This window comes from Pseudophryne corroboree, chromosome 8 (assembly GCF_028390025.1).
Source record: "Pseudophryne corroboree isolate aPseCor3 chromosome 8, aPseCor3.hap2, whole genome shotgun sequence".
In the NCBI taxonomy this organism is placed as follows: Eukaryota; Metazoa; Chordata; class Amphibia; order Anura; family Myobatrachidae; genus Pseudophryne; species Pseudophryne corroboree.
Window position 1 is genome coordinate 129,914,244 of NC_086451.1, and position 19,438 is coordinate 129,933,681.

Sequence of the window (19,438 nt, forward strand, 5' to 3'; positions counted from 1 at the left end):
TTTTGGAAGGGCCATCCTGCGTGCCACTGCAGTGCCACTCCTAGATGGGCCCGGTGTTTGTGTCGGCCACTAGGGTCGCTTATCTTACTCACACAGCTACCTCATTGCGCCTCTTTTTTTCTTTGCGTCATGTGCTGTTTGGGGAGGGTTTTTTGGAAGGGCCATCCTGCGTGACACTGCAGTGCCACTCCTAGATGGGCCCGGTGTTTGTGTCGGCTACTAGGGTCGCTTATCTTACTCACACAGCTACCTCATTGCGCCTCTTTTTTTCTTTGCGTCATGTGCTGTTTGGGGAGGGTTTTTTGGAAGGGACATCCTGCGTGACACTGCAGTGCCACTCCTAGATGGGCCAGGTGTTTGTGTCGGCCAATAGGGTCGCTTAGCTTACTCACACAGCTACCTCATTGCGCCTCTTTTTTTCTTTGCGTCATGTGCTGTTTGGGGAGGGTTTTTTGGAAGGGACATCCTGCGTGACACTGCAGTGCCACTCCTAGATGGGCCAGGTGTTTGTGTCGGCCACTAGGGTCGCTTAGCTTAGTCATCCAGCGACCTCGGTGCAAATTTTAGGACTAAAAATAATATTGTGAGGTGTGAGGTATTCAGAATAGACTGAAAATGAGTGGAAATTATGGTTTTTGAGGTTAATAATACTTTGGGATCAAAATGACCCCCAAATTCTATGATTTAAGCTGTTTTTTAGGGTTTTTTGAAAAAAACACCCGAATCCAAAACACACCCGAATCCGACAAAAAAAATTCGGTGAGGTTTTGCCAAAACGCGTTCGAACCCAAAACACGGCCGCGGAACCGAACCCAAAACCAAAACACAAAACCCGAAAAATTTCCGGTGCTCATCACTAATTTCTGGATGTTTCACCTATATTTAAGTTATTTCCTAAGTTGTCTGTGTGAAAACCTGCAGCCTTTTTTTTTAACAAACAGTTCAAGGTTTGACTGTATTGGTGCTAAGGGGCAGATATATTAAGTCTGGAGAAGTGATAAAGAAGTGATAGGTGGAAGGTGATAATGCACCAGTGAATCAGCTCCTGTCAAGTTACAGGCTGGTTTTGAAAAATGACAGGAGCTGACTGGCTGGTGCATTATCACCTTCTACTTATCACTTCTGCAGGCTTAATACGTCTGCCCCTTAGCCCTGTGTATGGTGTGGTACAGTACTACAGTAAGTGGAATATGCCCACTTTCTGTGAACATCTAGTTCTGGAGATCTGGTGGTCATTTGAAGTAAGTACCAAAGGCCTGGAAAGGTTTGTAGTGTCTCTCCTCAATAGGCCAAAGAAAATAAATAAAATCAAACTTCTACTAGAAGCACCCACCTTGACACATGCAGTGATTCTGGTAGGTCACTGTTAGACTGGCAGCTCTTTCTGTTAGACTGATAATTCTTTCTGTAAGGCTGGTACATAATTGCAAGACATTGGCAGCTCTGCTCATTCAGCCATCTTATTGTAATACCCCAAGTATAATTAAACAATACTCCTTTTTAGAGATGAGCGCCTGAAATTTTTCGGGTTTTGTGTTTTGGTTTTGGGTTCGGTTCCGCGGCCGTGTTTTGGGTTCGAACGCGTTTTGGCAAAACCTCACCGAATTTTTTTTGTCGGATTCGGGTGTGTTTTGGATTCGGGTGTTTTTTTCAAAAAACACTAAAAAACAGCTTAAATCATAGAATTTGGGGGTCATTTTGATCCCAAAGTATTATTAACCTCAAAAACCATAATTTACACTCATTTTCAGTCTATTCTGAATACCTCACACCTCACAATATTATTTTTAGTCCTAAAATTTGCACCGAGGTCGCTGTGTGAGTAAGATAAGCGACCCTAGTGGCCGACACAAACACCGGGCCCATCTAGGAGTGGCACTGCAGTGTCACGCAGGATGTCCCTTCCAAAAAACCCTCCCCAAACAGCACATGACGCAAAGAAAAAAAGAGGCGCAATGAGGTAGCTGTGTGAGTAAGATTAGCGACCCTAGTGGCCGACACAAACACCGGGCCCATCTAGGAGTGGCACTGCAGTGTCACGCAGGATGGCCCTTCCAAAAAACCCTCCCCAAACAGCACATGACGCAAAGAAAAAAAGAGGCGCAATGAGGTAGCTGTGTGAGTAAGATTAGCGACCCTAGTGGCCGACACAAACACCGGGCCCATCTAGGAGTGGCACTGCAGTGTCACGCAGGATGTCCCTTCCAAAAAACCCTCCCCAAAAAGCACATGACGCAAAGAAAAAAAGAGGCGCAATGAGGTAGCTGTGTGAGTAAGATTAGCGACCCTAGTGGCCGACACAAACACCGGGCCCATCTAGGAGTGGCACTGCAGTGTCACGCAGGATGTCCCTTCCAAAAAACCCTCCCCAAACAGCACATGACGCAAAGAAAAAAAGAGGCGCAATGAGGTAGCTGACTGTGTGAGTAAGATTAGCGACCCTAGTGGCCGACACAAACACCGGGCCCATCTAGGAGTGGCACTGCAGTGTCACGCAGAATGTCCCTTCCAAAAAACCCTCCCCAATCAGCACATGATGCAAAGAAAAAGAAAAGAAAAAAGAGGTGCAAGATGGAATTGTCCTTGGGCCCTCCCACCCACCCTTATGTTGTATAAACAAAACAGGACATGCACACTTTAACCAACCCATCATTTCAGTGACAGGGTCTGCCACACGACTGTGACTGATATGACGGGTTGGTTTGGACCCCCCCCCAAAAAGAAGCAATTAATCTCTCCTTGCACAAACTGGCTCTACAGAGGCAAGATGTCCACCTCATCTTCACCCTCCGATATATCACCGTGTACATCCCCCTCCTCACAGATTATCAATTCGTCCCCACTGGAATCCACCATCTCAGCTCCCTGTGTACTTTGTGGAGGCAATTGCTGCTGGTCAATGTCTCCGCGGAGGAATTGATTATAATTCATTTTAATGAACATCATCTTCTCCACATTTTCTGGATGTAACCTCGTACGCCGATTGCTGACAAGGTGAGCGGCGGCACTAAACACTCTTTCGGAGTACACACTTGTGGGAGGGCAACTTAGGTAGAATAAAGCCAGTTTGTGCAAGGGCCTCCAAATTGCCTCTTTTTCCTGCCAGTATAAGTACGGACTGTGTGACGTGCCTACTTGGATGCGGTCACTCATATAATCCTCCACCATTCTATCAATGTTGAGAGAATCATATGCAGTGACAGTAGACGACATGTCCGTAATCGTTGTCAGGTCCTTCAGTCCGGACCAGATGTCAGCATCAGCAGTCGCTCCAGACTGCCCTGCATCACCGCCAGCGGGTGGGCTCGGAATTCTGAGCCTTTTCCTCGCACCCCCAGTTGCGGGAGAATGTGAAGGAGGAGATGTTGACAGGTCGCGTTCCGCTTGACTTGACAATTTTGTCACCAGCAGGTCTTTCAACCCCAGCAGACTTGTGTCTGCCGGAAAGAGAGATCCAAGGTAGGCTTTAAATCTAGGATCGAGCACGGTGGCCAAAATGTAGTGCTCTGATTTCAACAGATTGACCACCCGTGAATCCTTGTTAAGCGAATTAAGGGCTGCATCCACAAGTCCCACATGCCTAGCGGAATCGCTCCCTTTTAGCTCCTTCTTCAATGCCTCCAGCTTCTTCTGCAAAAGCCTGATGAGGGGAATGACCTGACTCAGGCTGGCAGTGTCTGAACTGACTTCACGTGTGGCAAGTTCAAATGGCATCAGAACCTTGCACAACGTTGAAATCATTCTCCACTGCACTTGAGACAGGTGCATTCCACCTCCTATATCGTGCTCAATTGTATAGGCTTGAATGGCCTTTTGCTGCTCCTCTAACCTCTGAAGCATATAGAGGGTTGAATTCCACCTCGTTACCACTTCTTGCTTCAGATGATGGCAGGGCAGGTTCAGTAGTTTTTGGTGGTGCTCCAGTCTTCTGTACGTGGTGCCTGTACGCCGAAAGTGTCCCGCAATTCTTCTGGCCACCGACAGCATCTCTTGCACGCCCCTGTCGTTTTTTAAAAAATTCTGCACCACCAAACTCAAGGTATGTGCAAAATATGGGACGTGCTGGAATTTGCCCATATTTAATGCACACACAATATTGCTGGCGTTGTCCGATGCCACAAATCCACAGGAGAGTCCAATTGGGGTAAGCCATTCCGCGATGATCTTCCTCAGTTGCCGTAAGAGGTTTTCAGCTGTGTGCGTATTCTGGAAAGCGGTGATACAAAGCGTAGCCTGCCTAGGAAAGAGTTGGCGTTTGCGAGATGCTGCTACTGGTGCCGCCGCTGCTGTTCTTGCGGCGGGAGTCCATACATCTACCCAGTGGGCTGTCACAGTCATATAGTCCTGACCCTGCCCTGCTCCACTTGTCCACATGTCCGTGGTTAAGTGGACATTGGGTACAACTGCATTTTTTAGGACACTGGTGAGTCTTTTTCTGACGTCCGTGTACATTCTCGGTATCGCCTGCCTAGAGAAGTGGAACCTAGATGGTATTTGGTAACGGGGGCACACTGCCTCAATAAATTGTCTAGTACCCTGTGAACTAACGGCGGATACCGGACGCACGTCTAACACCAACATAGTTGTCAAGGCCTCAGTTATCCGCTTTGCAGTAGGATGACTGCTGTGATATTTCATCTTCCTCGCAAAGGACTGTTGAACAGTCAATTGCTTACTGGAAGTAGTACAAGTGGGCTTACGACTTCCCCTCTGGGATGACCATCGACTCCCAGCGGCAACAACAGCAGCGCCAGCAGCAGTAGGCGTTACACGCAAGGATGCATCGGAGGAATCCCAGGCAGGAGAGGACTCGTCAGAATTGCCAGTGACATGGCCTGCAGGACTATTGGCATTCCTGGGGAAGGAGGAAATTGACACTGAGGGAGTTGGTGGGGTGGTTTGCGTGAGCTTGGTTACAAGAGGAAGGGATTTACTGGTCAGTGGACTGCTTCCGCTGTCACCCAAAGTTTTTGAACTTGTCACTGACTTATTAAGAATGCGCTGCAGGTGACGTATAAGGGAGGATGTTCCGAGGTGGTTAACGTCCTTACCCCTACTTATTACAGCTTGACAAAGGGAACACACGGCTTGACACCTGTTGTCCGCATTTCTGGTGAAATACCTCCACACCGAAGAGCTGATTTTTTTGGTATTTTCACCTGGCATGTCAACGGCCATATTCCTCCCACGGACAACAGGTGTCTCCCCGGGTGCCTGACTTAAACAAACCACCTCACCATCAGAATCCTCCTGGTCAATTTCCTCCCCAGCGCCAGCAACACCCATATCCTCCTCATCCTGGTGTACTTCAACACTGACATCTTCAATCTGACTATCAGGAACTGGACTGCGGGTGCTCCTTCCAGCACTTGCAGGGGGCGTGCAAATGGTGGAAGGCGCATGCTCTTCACGTCCAGTGTTGGGAAGGTCAGGCATCGCAACCGACACAATTGGACTCTCCTTGTGGATTTGGGATTTCGAAGAATGCACAGTTCTTTGCTGTGCTGCTTTTGCCAGCTTGAGTCTTTTCATTTTTCTAGCGAGAGGCTGAGTGCTTCCATCCTCATGTGAAGCTGAACCACTAGCCATGAACATAGGCCAGGGCCTCAGCCGTTCCTTGCCACTCCGTGTGGTAAATGGCATATTGGCAAGTTTACGCTTCTCCTCCGACAATTTTATTTTAGGTTTTGGAGTCCTTTTTTTTCTGATATTTGGTGTTTTGGATTTGACATGCTCTGTACTATGACATTGGGCATCGGCCTTGGCAGACGACGTTGCTGGCATTTCATCGTCTCGGCCATGACTAGTGGCAGCAGCTTCAGCACGAGGTGGAAGTGGATCTTGATCTTTCCCTAATTTTGGAACCTCAACATTTTTGTTCTCCATATTTTAATAGGCACAACTAAAAGGCACCTCAGGTAAACAATGGAGATGGATACTAGTATACAATTATGGACTGCCTGCCGACTGCAGACACAGAGGTAGCCACAGCCGTGAACTACCGTACTGTACTGTGTCTGCAGCTAATATAGACTGGTTGATAAAGAGAAGATGTCTATGTAACTATGTATGTATAAAGAAGACTGAAAAAAATCCATGGTTAGGTGGTATACAATTATGGACGGACTGCCTGCCGAGTGCAGACACAGAGGTAGCCACAGCCGTGAACTACCGTACTGTACTGTGTCTGCAGCTAATATAGACTGGTTGATAAAGAGAAGATGTCTATGTAACTATGTATGTATAAAGAAGACTGAAAAAAATCCACGGTTAGGTGGTATACAATTATGGACGGACTGCCTGCCGAGTGCAGACACAGAGGTAGCCACAGCCGTGAACTACCGTACTGTACTGTGTCTGCAGCTAATATAGACTGGTTGATAAAGAGAAGATGTCTATGTAACTATGTATGTATAAAGAAGAATGAAAAAAAACCACGGTTAGGTGGTATACAATTATGGACGGACTGCCTGCTGAGTGCAGACACAGAGGTAGCCACAGCCATGAACTACCGTACTGTACTGTGTCTGCAGCTAATATAGACTGGTTGATAAAGAGAAGATGTCTATGTAACTATGTATGTATAAAGAAGAATGAAAAAAATCCACGGTTAGGTGGTATTACAATTATGGACGGACTGCCTGCCGAGTGCAGAGACACAGAGGTAGCCACAGCCGTGAACTACCGTACTGTGTCTGCTGCGACTGGATGATAAATGATATAAAAAATATATATATATCACTACTGCAGCCGGACAGGTATATATTATATATTATATAATGACGGACCTGCTGGACACTGTCTGTCAGCAGAATGAGTTTTATTTTTATAGAATAAAAAAAAAAACACACAAGTGAAGTCACACGACGAGTGTTTAACTTTTTCAGGCAATCACAATATAAGTATACTACTAACTATACTGGTGGTCAGTGTGGTCAGGTCACTGGTCAGTCACACTGGCAGTGGCAATCCTGCAGCAAAAGTGTGCACTGTTTAATTTTAATATAATATGTACTCCTGGCTCCTGCTATAACCTATAACTGGCACTGCAGTAGTGCTCCCCAGTCTCCCCCACAATTATAAGCTGTGTGAGCTGAGCAGTCAGACAGATATATAATATATATAGATGATGCAGCACACTGGCCTGAGCCTGAGCAGTGCACACAGATATGGTATGTGACTGACTGAGTCACTGTGTGTATCGCTTTTTTCAGGCAGAGAACGGATATATTAAATAAACTGCACTGTGTGTCTGGTGGTCACTCACTATATAATATATTATGTACTCCTGGCTCCTGCTATAACCTATAACTGGCACTGCAGTAGTGCTCCCCAGTCTTCCCCACAATTATAAGCTGTGTGAGCTGAGCAGTCAGACAGATATATATAATATTATATATAGATAATAGATGATGCAGCACACTGGCCTGAGCCTGAGCAGTGCACACAGATATGGTATGTGACTGACTGAGTCACTGTGTGTATCGCTTTTTTCAGGCAGAGAACGGATATATTAAATAAACTGCACTGTGTGTCTGGTGGTCACTCACTATATAATATATTATGTACTCCTGGCTCCTGCTATAACCTATAACTGGCACTGCAGTAGTGCTCCCCAGTCTCCCCCACAATTATAAGCTGTGTGAGCTGAGCAGTCAGACAGATATATATAATATTATATATAGATAATAGATGATGCAGCACACTGGCCTGAGCCTGAGCAGTGCACACAGATATGGTATGTGACTGACTGAGTCACTGTGTGTATCGCTTTTTTCAGGCAGAGAACGGATATATTAAATAAACTGCACTGTGTGTCTGGTGGTCACTCACTATATAATATATTATGTACTCCTGGCTCCTGCTATAACCTATAACTGGCACTGCAGTAGTGCTCCCCAGTCTCCCCCACAATTATAAGCTGTGTGAGCTGAGCAGTCAGACAGATATATATAATATTATATATAGATAATAGATGATGCAGCACACTGGCCTGAGCCTGAGCAGTGCACACAGATATGGTATGTGACTGACTGAGTCACTGTGTGTATCGCTTTTTTCAGGCAGAGAACGGATATATTAAATAAACTGCACTGTGTGTCTGGTGGTCACTCACTATATAATATATTATGTACTCCTGGCTCCTGCTATAACCTATAACTGGCACTGCAGTAGTGCTCCCCAGTCTCCCCCACAATTATAAGCTGTGTGAGCTGAGCAGTCAGACAGATATATATAATATTATATATAGATAATAGATGATGCAGCACACTGGCCTGAGCCTGAGCAGTGCACACAGATATGGTATGTGACTGAGTCACTGTGTGCTGTGTATCGCTTTTTTCAGGCAGAGAACGGATTATAAAGTAAACTGCACTGTCCTCACTAGTAAACTCTCTCCACTCAGTCTCTACACTTCTACAGTAACAGTACTCCTCCTAGTCAGCTCCAGTAAATCTCTCTCAGTCTCTTATAATCTAAATGGAGAGGACGCCAGCCACGTCCTCTCCCTATCAATCTCAATGCACGTGTGAAAATGGCGGCGACGCGCGGCTCCTTATATAGAATCCGAGTCTCGCGATAGAATCCGAGCCTCGCGAGAATCCGACAGCGTCATGATGACGTTCGGGCGCGCTCGGGTTAACCGAGCAAGGCGGGAAGATCCGAGTCGCTCGGACCCGTGAAAAAAAAACATGAAGTTCTGGCGGGTTCGGATTCAGAGAAACCGAACCCGCTCATCTCTACTCCTTTTATCAGAATACTTGTCACTTAAGGATGGGTACCTACACAAGCAAGGTTAAAAGTGTGATTACAGTTGGATGCACAATGCTGGTTTCCTTGTCCTCTTCACTTACACACTATGACAGAGAGGCAAGCCCAATGACTTTTCTCCTCAGGCACAATTAACCCTCCGTCAGGCGCACCTCTGGGACTTCCGCGTAGAGGGGCGCCTGTTAGAAAATCGTCATTAGCACCTAATTTCTCTATTCGAATGCTCTTAAAGTGATCAGTGACCTTCATTAGGATGTACAAAGAGAGAAATCGTAGGTTTTACGGGCCATTTCAGCAGAAAATCTGAAGCAAAAAAGAGAAAACACGAACATGAGTATAAGTTTGGGAGCACTGTGCCTGAGAGGACACCCTAGACAAACCTACATATTTCCGCAAAATATCCACAATCTTTGTAATTTTCATTCATAAAATGAGCAAAATTAACAATTAATAGATGAAAATAAAAGGAAAAATTAACCTTTAAAAGTCAGAGGAGTTTGAGCGCAGTGTGCCTGAGAGGCCAGGAGGGGCACTACTGCACTCCACGCAGGCGGTGGGAAAACTGATTAGGGGGGTTTCGAACAACACCTAGAGATAGGAAGGTACTAGGAGGGACAGGCCCCTGCACCCCTTTGGGGCGGAGAGGGGAGCGAGAACAGCTTTGCGGCGCCTGTCAGGCCAGCTGCGCCTGACTGAGGGTTAATGACAAAATAGTTTCAAAAGCAAATTCCACTTTTTTCTATGGGAGAAAAAGTTTGTCCCAAAGCCATATAAATAATAAATCAAATTTTACTGTATAATTTGGTAGAGTTCAGGATAAACATCTGCCAGGGGGAAAAAATCTGTAACAAAAGGGTAAAGACTATGTAATTTTCACAATAAGTCTTTGCTAAAACAGCCTGACAATTTTTTACTAAGTGCTCGAAAGGGCTAAACGCCGCTGCAACTCTGTATGCCATGATTTTTCCACAGTATACAAGTAAGTATGTACATTGCTTCATTATGCATCCTTTCAGACATAGCACAAGGGAATAAAGGCACATTCAGAAATATAAGCAACTCTTTCCACAAAGCTGCTGGCAACAATGTTAGCATAACCCTAACAACAATATAAAACAGGTTTTACAGGAAAGCAAACCAATCTTTACTATAGTTATTTCAAAGAAAATGCAAACGATTCCGTACCAACAAGCAGTTTGTCATAAGCAGGTTAACATAACATTAGTAATAGTGCATATAGTATTTTCAGAAAGGTAAAACATTAGTGATGAAGCACAGTAGTACTTCTATAAAGACATAGTTTTCTTAAGAAATAAGCAGTTCAGGGTGACATTAGGGATGAAGCAAAATAGACTGTAAACATGTGTGTCCTGACAATAAACAGCCCAGCGTGACATTGGTGGTGAAGCAATTAAAGCTGGATACATACTGTATGATGTGTACCCTGCCCATCAGCAGCAGCGACAGGACCCAGTAGGGAAGCTAGCATAGGCAAGTGCATACACACTTTCCACTGTGAGCAGTGATGGAGCGATGATGGGGGCCACGCTGCATTCAGCAACATGGTCCTCGCTAATGACATCCCCCATTGGCGCTGCATGTAGGGCCAATGGAGGATGTCGCTGACGACCTGCGAGAGCGAGCATTGTTAGCAATATAGTGGGTACACACTAGACAATGTGCACGATGTGTGCCCGATAGACATATCATCTAGTGTGTACCCAGAATGCATGCATTTCTTTACCAATAAGCAGATAAGCATGACATTAGTCATGGAGTAAAATATTCTAGCTATAAATGCATGCATTCTGCTACCAATAAGAATCTCCCTGAAATTAGTTTTCAAAAGTAGACAATTATGCTTTAAATGTTATTAAGTTATCACTGAGTTGGATGGATTGTAAAAATGCTTAGTAGTTCTTCCAATACACCCATAAGGTGGCTGCCCAGTGTCTTCTTCTTTTTTTTTTTTTTTTTTTTTTAGGGAGGAGGGTGTCACCAGTAGCCATAATCCACAGCTTTCATTTCTGTTAAGTTTTATAATCAATTTTACATTGAATGAATTTTAAGTTTTCCTTCTATTATCAATGTTGCTATTCCAAAGCTTTTCGGTACACAATAATCTTTTGTGTTCCCACCTCCATTTATGTCAGTTATTTCAGTTCATTTATTTATGGGTATATCAGTCAGTTATTACAGTTCATTAAAACTGAACAGAAATAAAAGATTAGGGATTAGGGCTATTAGTACCCTCCAACCCCCCCTCTCCAAAAAAAAAAAGAAAAGAAAGAAAAGAAAAAAGAAGACACTGGGCAGTCACTTCATGGGTGTGTTGGAAGATCTGCTAAGCAGCTAATTAATTTTAAAATGTTAACAGTTGCATCCAACTAATTGATAATTTAATAACTTGAACAATTAAGCCCCGGCAACATCAGGTGCTTCAGCTATTGGGAATATAACCCTGTGGAGAGAGAACAGGAAATCAATTTCCCTTTTAATACTGTTTGCCATATTATATATTATTATTATTATTATTATTATTATTATTATTATTATTATTCCTTTTGTTTGCGTAAGCATTGGAGCTATTTGGCCACACTGAATTCCATAATACCTCTCTGTCTCTGTGTTCCTCCCAAATTCATGTGCTGATAGCGTGATTATGAACAGCACTTCATAACTGTAATTCAGAATATAATGTTGGTAATGATAACTCTGACTTACTTGAATTTGGTTGCAGTTTGAGTTAGGGCAGGGAATAAACAATGAGTAAGGATTGCAGTTTGAGCTACTCTCCTGGAAGGTGTAGGAGACTCTTGATTAGGGATGGCCATTGACCATCAATGGATAATGGTTTTGCCATTGATGGTGGAGATCCAATGACTCTTCATCATTAATGGCACAAAGCCCAGCAATGCTTTTATTCTTTTTCCCCCATGACCCATCTGACTGGGTTGTAGAAAATGTATTTAGCGCATACCTTGTGAGTATGCTGAGGGGGTAATAGAGGAGGGATGACCTTTGGCGAGCAAAACCATTAATAATTTCCTGTCAATTTCATACCATCAGGGTTCCCCACTAATTGTTACCCCACTGATGGCCCTCCATACTCCCGATTTTTTTGGTAGTCCCTCAGACCCCAGGAAGAGTGGGTGGATCTCTCATATCCCATCCACTTCCTACTGAAGTGAAAAGGATGGAAAGATAATACAGGAATCACAGTTTCATATGGATGGTGTGGGGATAAAATTATGCAAATCACATTGTTTTGGACCCACCTCTTACTCACGGACCCTCTATTGCATGATGGGGTAGGGCCTAGTTACTTAAATAGCCTGCCCCTGCCCCTTAGTGATCAGCTGCATCTCCTCTTTGAGCTTCTCCCAAGGAGAAGAAATATAAAGTCAGCAGGTATGAAGCGAGGTTTCTGTAAGAGTAAAGCTCTTGAAACAAACCACACTTTAAATTTCCACTAACACCTCTAATAGTGAGGATGTGTTTTCTTGAATTATAGCTCTTTCAACAAATGTTTTCTTTTTTTTTTCACACCCTGTTTTGCAGCTATGCACAAAAGTCCCTCTGATTTATGCTCTGGTAGATTTTTTTACCATACTAAAAAGGACAATATTCATGTTTTTAATAGTCAAATAGACAATGATGTAATGCATTATTTAAATGTTTACATTTCCTCAGTAATAGTATTTAGTTACTTTTTGGTCTGCTAAGATTGTAAAGCATAAGCATTTATTATAAAGGCCTCTTTAAATGACATTTTAAATGAAACATGAATAAGTGTGTTCAGGTTTACAAAATTATTACCAACTGCATGCATGGATGGCTCCAGATTTCATGTTGAATATGCCTGAGGAATTCAGATCCTTTTCAGTTACCTTTGAAATGTTAATTTTTAAGCAATGTCAGGTACAGTTAACTTAGCATTATCCAGAATGGCTTAAATGATGAAATATAGCATGGCTATTGCATAACAGACAGGCTTGCCTAAGTAATGCCAAAACTATTGGGCCTAAGTTGAATATACCTGTAAGTCATCCATAGATGCAGAGCCGGCCATAGGCATAGGCAAACTAGGCAATTGCCTAGGGCATTTGATATGCCTAGGGGCATCAGCAGCTTCTGCTGATTAAAATGATATGCGGCATGCCTATATTCTGTGTGTAGCATTTCATATGCAGATACAGCCACACTCTCACAGTATATAGGCATGCTGCATATCATTTTAATCAGCAGAAGCTGCTTGTGTATCCTAGCCACATAGCAATGCAAATAAGATGCATTTTCATTAAAAAAAATGTGCCCGATGTTAACATTGATGCAAGATTTATGAGGACACATCTGTATGCAAGCAGAAGCAGAGGTCACAGTGTTAGTGGCAGTGTGAGTGCTGTGTGCATGTGAGTGGGTTGGTTGTGCAGTAGTGTTCAGAATATGTGTAAGGAGCATTATGTGTCTCATGTAAAATGCATTAATAATGTGCAACATATGTGTAATGGGCACTATGTGTGTCATTATGTGTATAAGGATATTAATAATGTGCGGCATATGTGTAAGGGACATTATGTGTAAAAGGACATTAATAAAGGTTGTCATAATGTGTAAGGCGCATTATGTTTATAAGGACATTAATAATGTGTTTCATATGTGTAAGGGGCATTACTGTGTGGCATTATGTGTATAAGGTGCTCTACTATGTGGCGTTGCATATAGAAAGGGCACTACTGTGTCGTCTAATGTGAATAAAGATCAATAAGGTGTGGTGTAATGTGAATAAGGAGCAATTCAGTGTGATGTAATGTGAATAAAGGGCCCTACTGTAAGGCGTAACGTTTATAAGGTAAAGTGATACTACTGTGGGATGTAATATGAATTATGGACACTATCGCATGATCAAATGTGAATAAAGTTGCAGTATTGTGTGGTGTAATTGGAATTGGGGTTACTATTGTGTGGCCATGCCCCTTGCCAGCAAAAACACCCCCCTTTTTGGGCTGTGCGCCAAATGTGCGAATTGTTACTATTTAAACTATAGAGGGTACAAACACCATAATAAGGACTGCTATGGATGAGGGGTGATGGTGCTGGGAAAGAGGTGCAAGGTCAGAGGCGGAACCAGCGGTGATGCTAGGGGGCACCAGCCAAAATTTTGCCTAGGGCATCATATTGGTTAGGGCCGGCTCTGCATAGATGTGACCACAATGCATGCTCAAAAGTAAATACTGATCTCCACCTATGGCCCTCATTCCGAGTTGATCGCTCGCAAGGCGAATTTAGCAGAGTTGCTCACGCTAAGCCTACGCCTACTGGGAGTGTATCTTAGCTTCTTAAAATTGCGACCGATGTATTCGCAATATTGCGATTACAAACTACTTAGCAGTTTCAGAGTAGCTTCAGACTTACTCGGCATCTGCGATCAGTTCAGTGCTTGTCGTTCCTGGTTTGACGTCATAAACACACCCAGCGTTCGCCCAGACACTCCCCCGTTTCTCCGGCCACTCCTGCGTTTTTTCCGGAAACGGTAGCGTTTTTATCCACACGCCCCGAAAACGCCGTGTTTCCGCCCAGTAACACCCATTTCCTGTCAATCACACTACGATCGCCGGAGCGAAGAAAAAGCCGTGAGTAAAAATACTATCTTCATGGTAAAATTACTTGGCGCAGTCGCAGTGCGATTATTGCGCATGCGTACTAAGCGAAATTTCACTGCGATGCGATGAAAAATACCGAGCGAACGACTCGGAATGAGGGCCTATATTCAGAGTTTGCCTCGTCTATGCGGTGCCACCATCCAATTGTGAAAGCAGCCATCATCACTATTAGCACACAATTGCACCGCCTATGTGTGAACATCAGAAGTTCATGCTAAAAGCCATAGTATTGAGACCATTCAATGGTATAACCTTCAATGGTTATAGTGTACACATGCGCAAAAGCTGTCATAGTATCACGAATATTAGCTGAGCTGCAGACACCACTTATGGGTGTCCAAAGCCTAAAAAAAACAGGCATCAAAAAGCTGTATCCAATGGCTGACAACCATCAAACACCCGCAATTTGATGGAAAAAATACATAAATCAGATTGGTAACATTGATGGGTGCTAAGCATCGGTATCCATTCTCATCACTGCACCACCTCCATACCTTGTTCAAGAGATCTGTCAGAGATCATTTGCCCAGGATATATCCTCAGAACACTTAGCCATTCCCGAATGTCCAGTTACACCCACTCAACCACTAGTGGAGATGTGGCTGAGATGCATACGATTCACTCAAAGTTGTGTATGCTTGACTAGGATGACTTGTAAGCATCTCTGAATCAGACCCATATTGTATTCTCCAGTCAGAAACATATTACACCCAGCAGTACCCAAGATTACATGTATAGCTCCAAACATGTCAAAGTTTGTTAATTGGGAGAGTTAATGCCTGAGGCCTCAGAAAAAGGGGTATGGTCACATCATATTCATCACATAGGGAGCATTCCTAATTCCACTGAAACACTAGTCTGTCCCTAACCGTGCCCCATCCCCCCGTGCGATATATAGCGTAACTTGATACCCCTTTTACGAGCTTTTGCGTAAAATCGCGGTATCATTAGCGCCGTGTAGAGCATACGCAAGCATGATTTGTGTATAAAAAGTGCATAGGGAGTTTTTGCTGGTCTCTCTCAGGAAAATCTCCAACGACAGATATTTACTGGAAAGGATAAGTTACTCCTAAAAACTTCCAGTAAATATAGGTCAATTAGGGGCCCTAAGTTGGGTACATCGCCTTCACTATCGACAGTGTATGGTAGTACCGGCCAACGTGGGCGAGAGTGGGTAGAAGCGCTCGGAGAACTTTCACTGTCACCTTATATTGAGTATTTTGGTATTATTGGGAATAGCCAAGAAGACAAGACACACAAATTATGGGAGCCAGTTGCTCAACTAAGGGACGTATGGTAGCCAGGGTTCAGGCAAAAGAGTTGGGACCGAGAAGGTCAGACTTGGGATCGAGAAGGTCAGAATTGGGGCCGAGAGGGTCAGCAAGGTTTATTATGTGTGGAAAATATGGTCCACACGATGAAGTTTACTGTGACGAATGGGTACGTATGACTGACAACGATAGGGTATCATTCCCTAGGGTGGGCAGCTTTGAACCAGAGGTATTGCAGAATTTTAGAATAAAGATATGTCTGATAAAATCCAGAAAACTAAGGATTAGACATACAGATTTCTTAAATCTATGGCAACAAGAGGGGCATATGCAAAGGGAACAAACTCGCAAAGCAGGTTCCAAACCTAGCAGGAATGAGGACACAAACACACCATTATCGACACAGGTCGAGAGGGAAGAGATGGCTACAGTCAATGGTATATCTATGAATGATAGTAGAATGCAAGAGAAATGTATTAACCCTTATTTTTGCAAGATGTATCCTGTTTTGAAGTATTTTCAAGGTTATAGGTCACAGGAAGATGAAGGACCCAGCCAAATCACAGCTCTCATTCAGGCAGTCGCCTTGCAGGAAACTCAGGTGGGGCCTATCCATTCAGTTAGAGCAGTAACAGTATTCCCCACTGAAAGAACTTGTGAGGTCACAGCTACCGGTAAGTGTGAGACGGGTCATTGCACAGAGACAACAACACCTTACAGTAAACAGATTAGGAACGGAATGGTAGGATTACATCCTGTCTTGGAAATAGTAACTCCCAATGGGGGAACCAATAGTCAGGGAGTAATCCTCACCAGGAATAATGCAATGTATTGCCCGTGGTCCAGAGCTGAGCTGCGGTCAATCATTTCAGAATTCCCCGATCCCCGGAAGCATTTAGCCAGATGTCAGAAGTTTATCAGAGATCTGGGTAATGCTCATGAACCAACTAACAAAGATTGGCGGATATTTTTGAAAGCGTGCCTACCCCCTAATATTGACACCCAAAAATGTATCACTGATTGTAGATTAGAGTCGGATAGTCCTATGACTGATGAATACAATCAGGAGAATGTGGTACGAATTAACATGCAACTAGAGTTGTATTTCCCCACTACGGTTAAGTGGAGAAGAATTTTCTCCATAAAACTGAGGGGAAATGAAATGGCATCTGAATATTTCCATCGGGCCCTGCAAATAATGGATATATACATTGGGATATCAGATACAGGGAACGATGCGAATTACAGGGAAGTTGCTGTCTCTGTGCTAATGGACGGACTCAATAAGACAGTAAGGGACAGGGTACAAACATCTTTGCCTAATTGGAGAGGGGCCACAGTAGCTTGTCTTAGAGAGTGCGCAATTGAACACCACAAGAATATTGCTAGGTACAGAGAACAACAGGAGGAGAAGATGATGACAATAAGTCTACAGGCTCTTGCAGCAAAGCCTCATCAGCTTAAACCCCAAAACCCTGGTAGTTGGAAAAGACCGAGAATATGTCACATTTGTAAAAAGAAAGGACATTTTGCTAGAAATTGTAGGTATAGTAGAACACATAGTCAATATAGACCCCTAGACAGAGAAAACAAGCCACATTATTAAACACATAGACGGGATTAAGGGACATATAGTAAGGAATCACGAGCCATATAGAAAACATAGATTCGGTTAATGGGAAGAACGGAATAAATGCAACTCTACCCTTTTGACAAAACGTGCTGGGGTTAGGATGAGGCCTCTAAACTTTTGCTTCTTTCTCTAGCAGAAATAGCCCCTGATTAACTTAACAGGAGTTTTGTTAGAGATGGTATACATATAGCGTGCTCCCGCCCAGAAAGCACAAAGTATGTTGGATACCCACGAAGACTAATATTGCATTTCACTGTTCTAGATACATGTCCATCACAGGTAGAGGAAATTATCTCACAGATATCGGGTTCCCTACGAACTTAGGATGGACAGGACACTGGATTGATGGCTGGGATAGTCCCAGTAGAGATATGACACATATAAAAAAAATTTGTAGGGGTATAGACAGTAGAGAATCACTTCCCCATAGTGCCCAATCCAGTTGTCAAATTTTATTAAATCCTCTTTGCCTCTACAAACTTATCTGTTACTAACCTCTATGTGATTTTTCTTCAAAGTTTCCTCCTCATCTCTTACGTTCACCGACAGGAGGGTACAATACATGGACCCGATTACAGTTCAAACACCACATGCCTACTCGGTCTGTCAGAGTTCTGCCCAAATACAGAATATCTCACCAGAACAAGGACACCAGTATTTATGCAGTGTGCCTGGTCATGCACAAAGGGTGGAGAATGAGAATACTGGTGAAGGGAGACTGTGTACAGACACCGATATGCATGATGGTGTGACAGCCTGTTGGTGAATGCCAAACCTGACATTTTCTTTTTGTATTTACTATTTTTCCCCTCTCTTCTCTCATCCAGAGACGGTTTACTTCACACAACTGATAACACACAATAGTATGCAAAATTTGTGTTCCCTACAGGAAAAAGCAGTCTGGAGGGCAAAGGGATATGGCCAGGAGTCCTCAGGACTTTGGACAGGTGGACACTGTAAGCCAGTAGCCCCCAGAGCATATCTTCCAAGTCTAGCTGAGGTGCCACATGGTCTGACTCATCTAGGCAAAGAGGGTATGTTCAAGCTGGTGAGAGCCTACTGGTGTGTGCCAGGATTCTCTTCTCATGCAGCTAAGAGAGACATGTTTTACTTGCTTGAGGAAGAATATTGGTAAGACAATACCAACAGAGCCATCCCATATCCCTCCGACAGATGGACATTTTCAGGTAATACAAATCGACTTCATACAGTTACCACCCTGTAGGAATTTGAAATATGTGTTAGTTTGTATTGATGTATTTTCCAATTGGGTAAAAGCGTTCCCTGCTGCCACAAATACTGCTACGTTCACTGCAAAGAAAATTGTGCAGGAATTTGTGTGTAGATATGGTATCCCTAGAGTAATTGAAAGTGATAGGGGTACCCATTTTACAGATGAAGTCTTTCAGGTCATGTGCAAACTGATGGGAACAAGCTGAGCAAATTAATGGCTGAAATGGGATTGTTGTGGCCAGAAGCTTTGCCACTAGTGTTGTACAGCATCAGAACCACTCCCAGGTCTCCACTTAACTTATCACCCTTTGAAATTATTTTTGGTCAACAACCTCATGTAATGATAGACCCCCAGGATGATTTGAAATGCAATAATGAAGTGACTGTGAAATATTTGGTTGGGATGAGCCAGCAGGAGCCAGCAGCTGAGAAATCAACAAAGAGATCTAAAGCTGGCGATTCCTGACCTACCGAATAGTAATTGTCATGACATTGAGCCTGGGGATTATGTGATGATTCGAAATTTCTTAAGCTCGGGTTGCCTCATAGACAGGTGGAAAGGACCATACCAAGTCTTGTTAACCAGCACGACAGCATTGAAGGTCGCCGAAAGAGAGACTTGGGTCCACTCGTCCCACTGCAAGAAGGTCGCTGACCCGGAAAGAACTCGTGACAAAGAGCAGAGTGTAGAGAACCTCGTATCACTGGAGTGTTTGTTCCGTGAAAGTTGAGAGGCAGTGCTGTTGAAAGGCATCTGAGCACAGAGAGCAACAAGATCTAGGACGGTTGTCGCACCATTTTCTTTTTTCACCTCCCCCTGCATTTTCCTTTCTTTTCTCCTTCTTATTTTCCTTCTTCCCCCTAAC